Source organism: Mycteria americana, chromosome Z (assembly GCF_035582795.1).
Source record: "Mycteria americana isolate JAX WOST 10 ecotype Jacksonville Zoo and Gardens chromosome Z, USCA_MyAme_1.0, whole genome shotgun sequence".
NCBI lineage: Eukaryota > Metazoa > Chordata > Aves > Ciconiiformes > Ciconiidae > Mycteria > Mycteria americana.
The window spans coordinates 20,954,085-20,966,673 of NC_134396.1; the positions used below are offsets into that span (position 1 = coordinate 20,954,085).

The 12,589-nt window shown below is 40.3% G+C and overlaps 1 long non-coding RNA gene across 1 annotated transcript; it reads right to left on the reverse strand.

Annotated features, from left to right (window-relative positions):
- Positions 1-4,240: 4,240 nt before the first annotated feature.
- Positions 4,241-9,598, reverse strand: LOC142421764 (uncharacterized). Its single transcript, XR_012778973.1, has 3 exons — positions 9,436-9,598; positions 8,800-8,856; positions 4,241-7,643 (listed from the first exon to the last, which is right to left on the reverse strand). It is a non-coding gene; the product is annotated as an uncharacterized LOC142421764 (long non-coding RNA).
- Positions 9,599-12,589: the final 2,991 nt, after the last annotated feature.

Below are 12,589 nucleotides of genomic sequence, written 5' to 3' on the forward strand. Positions count from 1 at the left end.
TGTCATATCACTGTCACCAGAGAGAGGACATCAGCACCTCCCCCTCCGCTGCCCCCCATGAGGAAGTTGTAGGCTGTGATGAGGTCACCCCTCAGCCTTCTCTTCTCCAAGCTGAGCAAGCCAAGTGACCTCAGCCGCTCCTGGTAAGTCTTGCCCTCAAGACCTTGCACCATGTTGGTCGCCCTCCTCTGGACACACTCTGATAGTTTGATGTCCTTCTTACATTGAGGCACCCAAAACTGCACACAGCACTCAAGGTGGGTCCGCCCCAGTGCAGTGTAGCGTGGGACAGTCACCTCCCTCGACCGGCCGGCTATGCTGTGCGTGATGCACCCCAGGACACAGCTGGCCCTTTTGGCTGCCAGGGCACACTGTTGGCTCATACTCGCCTTGCCATCAACCCAAACCCCCAGACTGCTTCCCGTGGGGCTGCTCTCCAGCCTCTCGTCCCCCAGTTTGGGGCAATGTCCCAGTGTAGCTGTTTCGTTGGAACAGCAATTATGATTTTGAAATTATTTGAAAAAGCAGGCACTGTTAACTTATTTTTTGGGACCCCTGCACTTAATCAAAACTACACTGAGTGATGGGACATGTGATAGTTTTGCACAAATAATAGATAAGCTTTTGAAAGAGAAACTTCAGCTTTTCCCCTGAGAGTACTCAGGGATACCCCATGCCGTGTTAACGTGTTTCCATAAGCATTTCTCCATTGTGTCCACTAGAGGTCTGGCATCTTCACATATATACACCCCTAACCCCTGCCTTTCTTCCCCAGTCCATGGGTAGTGAGCCCAAACTCTAGTTTACTGTCCACCTGGAGTTCACAAGACATGACTGGACCCAGGTAAATTACTGTATTCCTAATATAGTGTCTCTACCATGTTTAATTTTTCTATTTGAAAATCATTCCATACACAAATCAATACTATTTAAAGTATGTGCACTCTGATCCTGACCAAAGGTACTGGAAACCTGGGGAATAAACCAGTTGAGTTCTTTGGGTCAGAGCAAGAGAAATGGTGAATTAAAAATGCTAACTTTGTTACTTCGAAGTGACTGAATATACAATAGGGGAAAACATAGGAAAAAAATCCAAACCTACATGGATTAAACCTGAATTTGTGGCCAAATTTCTCTCTGACTCTGTACCAAAACATCTGTGGTGTATAAAAGGTGTACATAAGATCAGAATTAACCTCTGAAAGGTTGTCTGTGTGAGAGCCAGTCCAGAGATCCATTTCCTTCATGAAGCTGAAATCTGAAATGGAATTAACTTTAAGGGAGGTGAAGCAAGAAAATGTAACTGCTGGTGTTGCTGGTGTTGGTGAAATCCTTGCTGCATTTAAGTGATTATTATCTGTGTCCCAGGCTTTGACACTTGTATTTTTGTGTAGGGTTTACACCAGTTTTACTGTATCATGCATGATTAAATCAGATGAAAGAAACAGTTAATCTGACATGCCTTGGAAGCAAGGGAGGGAAATTGTTTCATAATCAAAATCTAGAAAAATATGTCTTATAAGTAAGTAATTTTAAGTAATTTTAATTTTACTGTAAGTAATTTTAAAATAAAATAATACAAAATGGCAATTACTGTAAAGTTGCATATTGGAAATAATAACATTTAATGACCTTTGTAAAAACAAATTAAATTCCATGTTTCTTGAAAAACAATGCAAATAAAATGCAAACTGTGTTTTCTTGAAATATCATAACCTGAGCCATTTCTGATTAATTTTTAAGACATCTTATGTATGGACACACTATAGAAGTATGCATAAAGAACAGAATTTCCTTTTTCTGTATTATTTGTGTTACAGGAAAGTACTTGTTCTAAATGATGAACATTTGATATCTGCTTTGTATTTTGTCTTCAACTTCAGTCAGCATTGAGTTAATATATAGGAAATAAACTGATTAATTCTTAACTATTTCCTGGAAATGTATCCTAGAAAATGCATTTTTTTTATTACATGGGATGATAGAAAAATAGAGGAACGTAGACTAAGACAGCAAAATGTAAAATTTCTTCCATCTCTTTGCTGTAGAATTTCAAGCAATTGTCAGATAGTCATCACCACACATCCCACAAGAGTACAAAGGTGAAGATGGTCATTTTTCAGAAGCTGTTTCCTGCATTAAGAGCCCTTTCTATGGCGTAAGATTATGCTGCTAAGGCAATGAACATGGAATTGAAGTTTTCTGTGGCTCTTGTGAGGGCCCTGCAGGGAACAGCCAGCAGTATTTCATAAGTTATGATTCAGACACCCTGAGGAAAACTTGCAACTGGGGCAGGGGGGGGAATCTAAGCAAAGAAAAAGCTTTACTCACCCACTGGAAAAAATCACTGTCAAGAAGACACAGACAACTGTTGATTACACAATATTAACAGCATGCTTCACTCCACATACTTTGTGTTTCGCTGAGGCACAACGATGAATTTTTGTTTCTCTCTGGGTAAATACTTCTCACTATTCCATTTTCTTTGTTTATAGTAGTAAAAATTTTAAAGCCCCTGATTCAGCATTGATAAGCATTTTGAAATGTCAGCCTGCTGGTTTTGTTTTGGTGAACAATTGCTGTAGCCTCTGATGGCAGGGAGAAGACACTAGGAGTTACCTTTGAACCACACCCATGGGTCTGAAGGCAGCGGTGTTTCCTTGCCATGGCATGCCACAAGATCAGGGGACTTCAAAAATTCTGCAATCAAAATCTTAACTCCAAGTTGATTCTCCCCAAACCTTTTACCAAAAATTCTTGCCAGTGTCATTTCTTCCAGGAATGTCAATATTTTACATTTTAACTTGAATGACAGCATACTGTATTTCAGTGTTAGCAAACAAGTTGCTTTTCCTGATTAACTAAATTATTTTTGCCAAATTCAATGTGCAGCATGTAATCACAGATGTCATGAACTCTGCCTCACAAAGCAGACTGCCTAGAACAGTTTAATGTAGTAATAACAGCCAAATGCTTCAGAGCTGCAGAAAGTCTTTGTCTCATTCATTCATGTTTGACTTTGCAGGGTTTTCTGGTCTATTTGACAGAGGGAGTATACAACAAATGAACTCTAGTCTGCAATGCAGTGGCTACATTTGTCAGAATTAACATTCTTTCACAGCTACTACTGGCTGCAACAGCTTAGAAACCTCACAGTGCAAGACAGACTGGCTTTATCTGTCTGGCAGGGAGGTAAAAGAAAGCTAAAGAAGCAAGCAGCTTTGTTCACAGAGGGCAATAATACAGGTGTGAAATAATTTTATCAAGGAGAAAACAGAATTTTACACATCCACTTTGTAATTGCTCAAAGAAACTCTGCTTTCTCACAGTTAGGTAATGGCTGAGACAGAAACTGAACCAGTAAAGACACTGAAGAATAACCATAAATAGATTGTTAATATTTTAATAAAAGACATTAAGATGCTGTCTGTAAAGCCATCCTTAAAGGAACTGTGGCTGGTACCCCCTGCTCCCGGCCCCTGGTGGTAATGTGGTTAGCACAACTAACACCATTTCATAAGGCAAGCAGCCATTCTCTGTGACCGAGGGGGTCACGTATTTGTTCCCTTTCCCCTCGTTATCAGGCCCTGGAGGTCCTGTGCACTAAGGAGACAAACCAGATTTTTTCCTCCCCTCCCTACTGGCCTCGAGGTTCCTGCGCACCAGGCCAGTTACTCCGTTCCTTGCTGGCCTAGAAGGTCCCACGCTCCCAGCCAACCCCATGTTGTTGATGCCCTCGCAACAGAACAGGGAAGCGTAACAGCACCCAGAGCACTGTCCATAAACCCAAGCAGTTACAAGTCCTAAGGGGGAAACTTGGACCAGAACTGCTGCTGGACAGTGAGACCAGGACCCCCCAGTGGCCAGGGACACCTCCACCGTCATCTGCATCCTCCAAGGACTGAGGGAGTGACTCATGTTCTTTTACATGATTTTTGAGTCTAGAGTATCATTGTTACATTACAGCAAACCACATATTAAGATCCAACCCAATCTCCAGACGGCCCAGGTGATTAAAAATAGTAAGTTGAGTTAGTATCTCGGTGATTAGAAATCACAAGTTAAGTTACATTATAAATTCTGTATTATGCTACTTATAAATTGTACTACATTGATTCTGTTTGGAGAAATCCTGTGCCATCCTAATCATAAATTGTCCTATACTAGTCACAATATTGTGTTAAGGAAAAAAAGCTTTACTTCTAACTGCAACTTCGTGCCGTCATCATTCTGCCAAGGATCCCTAAAAGAACCTGTCTGTCCCCTCAGTGTCAGGTGACAGAAACATAACTTTAAATCTATATGTTTTCATCCAGACAGGATTCAGTCAAGTGAGGAGTTAATCACATACAATGCTAGCATTACTATTTGCATGTAAATTTGATGAGCACTTTGTAACACCCTTCCCTGTCTGTTCTGGTTTTCCCTGAGGCTGTTACTAGTTCCACTCTGTTACCTTCTTTGTTCATCTGTCTTCTACTTTGAATTCCCCACTTGTATTTCTGAGACAGTTACAGAAAGCAGCAACCTCCTGCCAGACCTTCCCAGAGCAGAGCCTCATCTCCCTTCAGCCTCCTGTCAGTTTTTCCTTGGTATTAAAAAAAAAAAAAAAAAAAATCAGTATCCTACACGTCCTCATGCTACACAGGGAGCTGGTGCCCACAGCAGGGAGCCAAGGGATCAGAGACAGGGCCTCTGCTCTCCACCTTTTCCAAGATCCATGCGAGGTGATCACAGCTCCCCACCGTGGCACCAGAGGCAAACTCTGTCCCAGGACCATGATGCAAGGTTTCTCCCATGGCACTCTTTCAGAGAATTCAGCAGTTGGTATCCCAATGGTATTCCTGCAAAAAGAAATACTATTACTCAACTCCGAGGAGATGGAAATCAGCCACTGAACCTTTTTCTTACTTGGCTGAGAAACAACATAGACAACTTCTACTTAAGGCATGCACCAATTTTGGATTTCCAAAGCTGTTTTACTGTGCCTTGGTCCTACATTCTTCCAGTAACCTTTAAGCAACCTTGAAGCTCACTTCTTTAAGCCCTGATCATGCTACTTAACTCCAGCCTGAAGAGACAGCTGTAAACTAAGGCCAGAACTACTACTTTATTTTCCACAACTCGTTATAACAGTACTTGGAACAAAAAGTGTCAAAAGTAGAGCAACCGTGAAAGTTTATCCTAATTCTACATAACTTGTTCCACCTAAGCAGTTCACATTCACAGCTCTAAGTAATCCCGAGCATGAATCAGATGCAACTCCATATTCTCATGAAACTGCAAAGGATAAGTGATAGGAAAAAAGAGAGAGACTGTATTTACTGGGATGATAGACTAAAATCTGTTCTGCATTCTTCATTAGGAAGCTGATTGTTAGGGGCATTCCAGCAGAGTTTTTGCTGAACATTGTGGACTAGACTTTTTTTCCTTTACAAAAACAGTATAAATCACCAGAGTGCAGACACAGCCCATCACTAGAACGATCATCATTAGTATTGTTATAGCAGTTCCGCTTGCATGCACGTCCTGCTGTGCAGCACATACGGCTTTCAGGAAGTACACTGCTCTGTCTGGCAATGAATGTATAACTGGGTGAATTAGGAATCCAGTCACTTGGAACTTGAAAGATCAAAGATATTGTTAGGGGTTAGTCCTAGGAATGACGTCTGAATAGATCTTTCTGTTGAGGTTGATTTGTCACCAAATTAAGCTAGCAACTCTCCAGGCATACAGGACTGTAAAGCATGTCAGTCAATCTTCGGCAGATGAGCAGTGATGAAGCCAACCGTGCACGGAGAAATCAGTGGGGAAGGTTGCAAAGCCCAACAGAAACGGAGATGTAAACCCGTCACGGCAACAAGGTGGATTTACAGCTGTGGGGCTGTGCTGTCCAGCTCATCCTTCTCCTGCAAGGAGAAACCTAAGTAATCTCTGAATAATACTCTGACAAAAATCCTAATCTGCATTGTGGGGAATATTGTTTTGATTCATTAGGTAAACCAACTGCACGTGCTCCGTTTTTAGCACTGAAATCAAAACATGGCAAATACAGCCACGACATGCTTTTCAAAGCCCACAAGTTTTTCTAGTGTATCAGCATTTCTATTTCATAAATAGAAAATACATCTTACAGGACAGTTATCATGTTGACACAAATTCTAGTATATATCGCTTGCAAGTATTTCACGAGGACCCGTCATACCATCCAATGGCTTGACTCAACCTTTCTATATTATTGTCAGCTAGAGGACACTAGATGTCAAATCTGCAGGCAAACTTCATGTGCCACCACTTAGCCAGGCTTCTTGCACAGTTGAAAAATGGGCTCTGGCTAAACCCTATAAATCCCTGCACCTATATTTGTAGCCATTAGGCTACACCTAGATTATCTTAAATGTTATAACCTAAAGGACTCAAAAAAGGAGTTGCTTCTGAAAATGCATCAGAAAAACAGCATGCCTAGCTATTCTGCATCTGTGGTATGATGTCTGTCATGAGTACAGGGTAAGACCAGAGGCATAACAACATTTCCATTGTCTCCAAAAAGGCTTTTGTTTAGAAGCGTTATGCTTTCCTGCTCACATAAAATGTGAAGGTTTCAAGAAGATCCACAGCCTCTCACAAAATATACTGGTGCATCCTTGAAGGCTCAAGTCCCCCTTGGAATTTAACTTACAGCCTGCCGACATAGTTTGTCTGTCAAATATACTGTATTTCCTGATGAAACCAGAGAGCTACAGAGGTGGGACATAATTGAAAAAGCAAAAGTAAAAACAATTCCAGGTTTTGAAACAAATAATAGCGCTTAATTTTCAAGATACAAATAATTAAAATAGGACAATGCTAAAATATGAGGAACAAATATAATGGGAGTAGAGAGTCTATTCTACAAATGTGAGAGGGCTGACACACTAAAGCAGAATGACAATCCATCTACTCTACAGTTCCTGACAGAGGTCAGCCTAGACACCAGTGTATACGTGCATGAGGTCACATCTAAGCAAGTCTGAATTCTCTATGCTGGTGGAAGAAGATGACTGGGTGAATCCTGAGACCTGTAGGCTACTCCAGCTTCTACAAACAGTAAAAAAAACACACCATAAAAATCTTAAAGATCATCACCCCCGGGGAGGAATTACTGGAGCATGAAATGCTGCAGATGTACACGGGGATTGTTTACCCAAATGCTGCCCCCAACATATGCTAAAGGCAAACCCCGGCTGCATGAGCTGGCTATGCTAGTTTCATGTTGTTTAGGAACTTCCCTAAACCAGAAAGAACTGCACCATCTCCTGATTCCTAACACTAGGTGGTGCAAAGCAGCCAGAAGGGAAATAAATGAATTTTCACATTAACTCCTCCCTGCTGCTTTGGATGCCAACTGTCCCAGGGACAAAAACTTGTAACAGACACCTCAAATAAATGAGCCTGCCACTCTGCTGCCACAACTGTTCAATTTTTTCACTTCATCTCATTTTTAGTTTAGGAATGAATCCTACAAACGCTCATGTCCACATTACCTTTACAGGATCAGGAACCTTGAGGCAGTAGCTGTCTATCACCACATGTTTACATAAGACTCATGCATGGTGGGAGCAGATGAATCCCCCAACTATAACACAAAATGTGAGATGACTGACCTGTATAGGTGAAGCCAAACAATGTTAGAAATCAGCACAAATGCAGAAGTCCTTAAAACGTAGTTGATCATAATAAATATTGTAAGAATGGTTCCTACCCACTCAAGTCTGCTCACTACATATCACAGCCATGTTGCTCATGTAAGTGGCTCTAATGAGGCATTAGCACTTTTAACTCCTGCTAGTCCTGGAGAGGCAACAATACTGAAGAGACAAGGAAGATCTTAATCACCACATGCATTACCAACACCATTCTACTGTGACTGCCAGTTACACTCAACAGCTGTGTAACACCACAGATGTCAATGTCAAACACTAATGTCACAGATTTAACATAGATTTTGGCCCACACAACCATTTTTGCATGATCTTTGTCCTGCACAGTCACAAGTTAAGAGTGCAAGAAGTCCTCCTGGATCTCAGCTGGGTCCTTAAAGGTGGCAGTCTTACTTATGCATAGTTATTAGGAACTCATTGAAAAACAGCAGCCCACAAAATGCTACTGCTGAGAGATCTGACCCCCAAGCCATACTCAGTTAACTCTGCGATTGCCTGATGTGGTTGCTGGAAATAACAGGAAAGCATAGCAGGACTAGCCACAGGTCCTGGAGCTGTGGCTTAAACCCAGAGTTTCTCCTGTTTCAACAGATACTTCCGACACCTCCAAATCTTGCTTAATCTTACTGCAACATTTTAAACACAGCGATAATAAGCAGGTGCAAACATTTGCCACAAGTTGTATGTTGGCTGTGAAGCAGGACACTGCTCAGGTGTACGTGGCTGAAACTTTTTGAGATTCCAGCACAAGCCCACTAGATACTATTAACTCAGTTGCAGCTCCATAAACAACTGTAGAAGTCTCCAACCAAAGTAAGACAGACCTGTTCAACTCAACTTCAGGTGTCTTCTAAAAACTGGCAGAGTAGGGCACAACCCACATCTACGTTTTTCCAGTACCGCAAAAAAACAACCCAAAACCCACTACTCATACTTAACAGAAACGTAGAATGGGGATTTCAAGGTCAGCAGATACTTCCACCATTATCTGCCAGTATCCTGCATAGCACATCAAATCCCTGACTGTGTGAGAAAGTGTTGCAAATGTTGGTTATTTGGTATCAAAAGCAAAAGCACTGTGTTGCACGATCAAACTGACCTTCAACAAGACCAGGATCTGAATAGCAGTAAGATGTCCTAGAATTCTGCCTTCCACCTACATAAGAAATAATAGACATACACTATAAAAAAAAAAAGGTTAGTGCTTATACCATTACAACACTAATTAACCTATGATTTGTTCAGATTCATTAGTAATGCAAAAGGTTGGGCTGTAACTCATCTGTAAAAGTATTATTAATCCCTGCACTACACAAACGTTGTTAGAATGGCTTTTTCATTGCCAGGATACCTTCACTGCAATGTAAAGGCAATACACAAGTTGCATCTGTTAAATCTATTTCTCACAAAAAAACACAGATTATAGCAAGACACTACAGTAACAGTATTATATAAGCTGCCTTCCTTCTATGCAGTAACATTATTCTCTAATGACAATCCATGCATGAAGTGAAGGCAGAATATTAACAGAGCAATGACAGACTTCCGTGATGAGATTGAGAATAGCTTATGCTACCAAGAAACCACAGCTTAAAGTTGATTACAATACACAGGAATAGTTACACTCCTGGTTCTCACAGCTTCTAGATGCATCCACTTTTTATCCATCTTTAAAGTTATGAGTTTGACTCACAGTCAAACTAATCATGATACTTCCTCGTGCTACACTGTTCACCTTAGCTAAGTAAGCCTGGCTCAGCTGCACTGTCAGCTCCTGTTCCATAAAAAAGACCTCCCCCCAGAGTCCAATCTCTTGTTACAGGTCAGGACCTTTCAACTACCACATCCAATGGAAAACATCTTCAGCAGCTCTCACAAATTGCTGGATGCAGCTGAAACTATAGATCTGAAAAGGAACAAAGAATAGCTTAGAAAAATCAGAAGCCACATTGCATATATCTATGTAAGCCCAAGACATGCTGAGTACTTGTTAATACTTTAAAATACCTAGTTTTTAAACTATCTGTTCTTTACATATATCACCATCTTGCCAGTCACTTCAGGCTGTAACTTAGTCATCAACACAGACTTCCCTGTAGGCTTTCCTATCTGTGCAGAATATTAACTCTCTGGTTTCCTAACTTGTTCGAATCCATTCTCACAAACAGGATGATCAACCAGCTTCTGTGTTCTGGCTTCTCAATCACTCCCCCCACCTCCCTTGAAAAATACTAACTTCCCCCACTCACCTCCCACCACCTGTAACATTCACACACACCAGCTTTTTTCCTGGCCACTGTTCTGATCACATCTTGTTTTTCTTCCAATTCTTCCACTGCGTCTGACAACAAATACAAGCAATTTTCTTCATTTCAAATGTCCTTTGTTACTCTATCTGTACCATAATGTGACATTTAAGTTTTCAGCAGAGATACAGGAAACCACTTTAGGGAAGGTCAATGTCTATATGATTTTCCACACACAAAACACAAAGTGTGGCACAAAAGCACAAAATTTCACAGAAGTAAGTGGGAACTACATGAAATTCCCCCACACCCCCAGCAAACCAACATAGTAAGATACACAATTATTGATTTGGTATTCGAGGTACTGAGCTGTGAATATTTTAAGCCAACTCAAGTGATATTCCTTGGTCACCTATGTTAAATATGCACTACCAATTATGAGAAATTCCCACTGGAAACATTTCCTAAAAGATACAATGTCAACCTCACAACACTTCCAAAAAACAACAAAATCCAATCTGTAATAACTCAAGACACCTTCTAGAGCTTTAAAAGCCATGTTATTTTAAAACCATAATAGGGAGCTTTTTATTTTTATATATGCACACACACTACCTTAATAAAATATATAGTTTCGCCATCTTCCAAAAGGATTTTAATTGTTTTTTTTTAAATTACTAATTTTAAACCACAACAAAGCCCTTAAAGCATGAGATTAACTATTATGCAGGTATTTCTAAAATTCTGTTGCAAAAATGAGGAAAAAAAATCTCACTAGTACCCTCTACTGCATTGGAGTCAAACTGTTACAAAGCTTGATGTGACAGAACCAGAACATTCCCTTAACTTTTTAAAAATAAAAAGCTCAAGCAAACCTTTGTTTCAACAGAAATGCAGGCATCTGTTTTCGTTTCTCCATTGTCCAAGATATTTGGAATGGAGATATGAAGCCATTTTCCTTGAGCAATACTACAGATGTGAATCTGTAATAGCATAATTACAGTATGGTTACATAGAAGTTCAAGCTAATGAGAAACATCAACACAACTATTTTCAGTTTCTAGCAGTTAATGACAGACTAGGAAGACCATAACCAAACTCCCTGCTAAGAGAAAATAATCACAGCGTTGCATCCAGGACTGAGCATTTAAGCATTAGACATGAAGACTACTATGAACTTCCAACGTGAGAACTACTTCCATTGAGAATCTGCTATAATCAAGAACACATTTTGATCCTATGTTGATCCCCAGTCACAGTTTGGGGATGCAGAGATGTGCTAGTATTTCCTGACTGGGAGCATACCTAGCATGCAGACTTCCACAGATATGTCACACGGCCAGATTAGCATTATTTTGCATTTCAAAGATATTGTTTTAGCAAGGATCTTATTTTTTAAGCACCAGGTTAAGTCTGCTGGTGGGGAAAAGGCTAACGCTGCCTAGATCATCTAAGCAAGCTAAGCCACTTCATGAGACAGAAACCAGTAGGAAACATTTCATAAGCAAGGGCTACAGTGCCTTAAAGGAAGTATTTCTGGGGACCTACATACTTGAATCACAGAATGGGCAACACATTTACTGGTTTCTCAAAGAAATCAGCACACATTTATTGACTTGACAGGTCACATGAAGTGTGGCAAACAACTCTGTAGAATTGGGTTTTCACCTTTTACAGAGCAATTAGCTTAAAGTCACCATCCTCATTTCCAAACTCAAATTTGCATAGTTTAGTTTCTCTACCTTATTGCCACAAATGAAAGGACTTTTTAATTTGAATTAATTCAATGCTAAAAGTGTAATTTACTGATAAAGTACTTGCAAACTGAGACAAGTAAACTGAAATTGTTACTGTTAAGTTCTTGCACCTGACTTCAGCTATGCTCACAACAGTGCTGTCTTACCTCAAACCACAGAAGTTGCACAGCTTGAACAAGTTCCTCCACTGTTTCCCAACAGCAATGACTTACACCATGACAAACATGCTTGGCAAGTCAGACACAGCCTCACCTTTTCCCAGACACAAGGAGAACTTTATGTCATGGCTATAGCAAAGTTTTACCCTGAATTTTATCCCGCACAAGTCGGGATGAATTTCCACTTCAGGAGTATTTCCTCTAGAGATAACCTTAGAAGGCTGGTAGCTGAGTGCTCTTCTATCCTAGCTTAGCTTCTATTATGGAAGTGATCTGACCTATCATTAACACCAAAGACTCCCAAACATGAAGTTTAGCCCTCACTCCCGGAAGCTCCAGCTATGCAAAAGTCAAACTGGAATTTAAAAAGTCTTCCTCATGCCCAAAAACCAAGTTCTCTCTTCTCTGGAACACACAAAAGTACTAGAAAGAACACATTCCTGAAACATCCAGATATAATTATTAGTTAATAGATCTGAAGATGCTAAATACAGACTTAATTAAAAGCCATTATCAATTCTATTAAAGCTTTTTCCCCTTCCTATACTTCATTCCCACACACAATTGACATTTTCAGATAAGTAAAACTAAAATACTGGGCAAGTATTATTTGACTCATTAAATAGTTACACCCTGGAAATATCTATTAAACATTCCCTGAACATAAAAATTTAACAGTAGTATCTAACTCCCCCAAGATGCCAGCAGCTTCCCACTGCTCTTCAAGG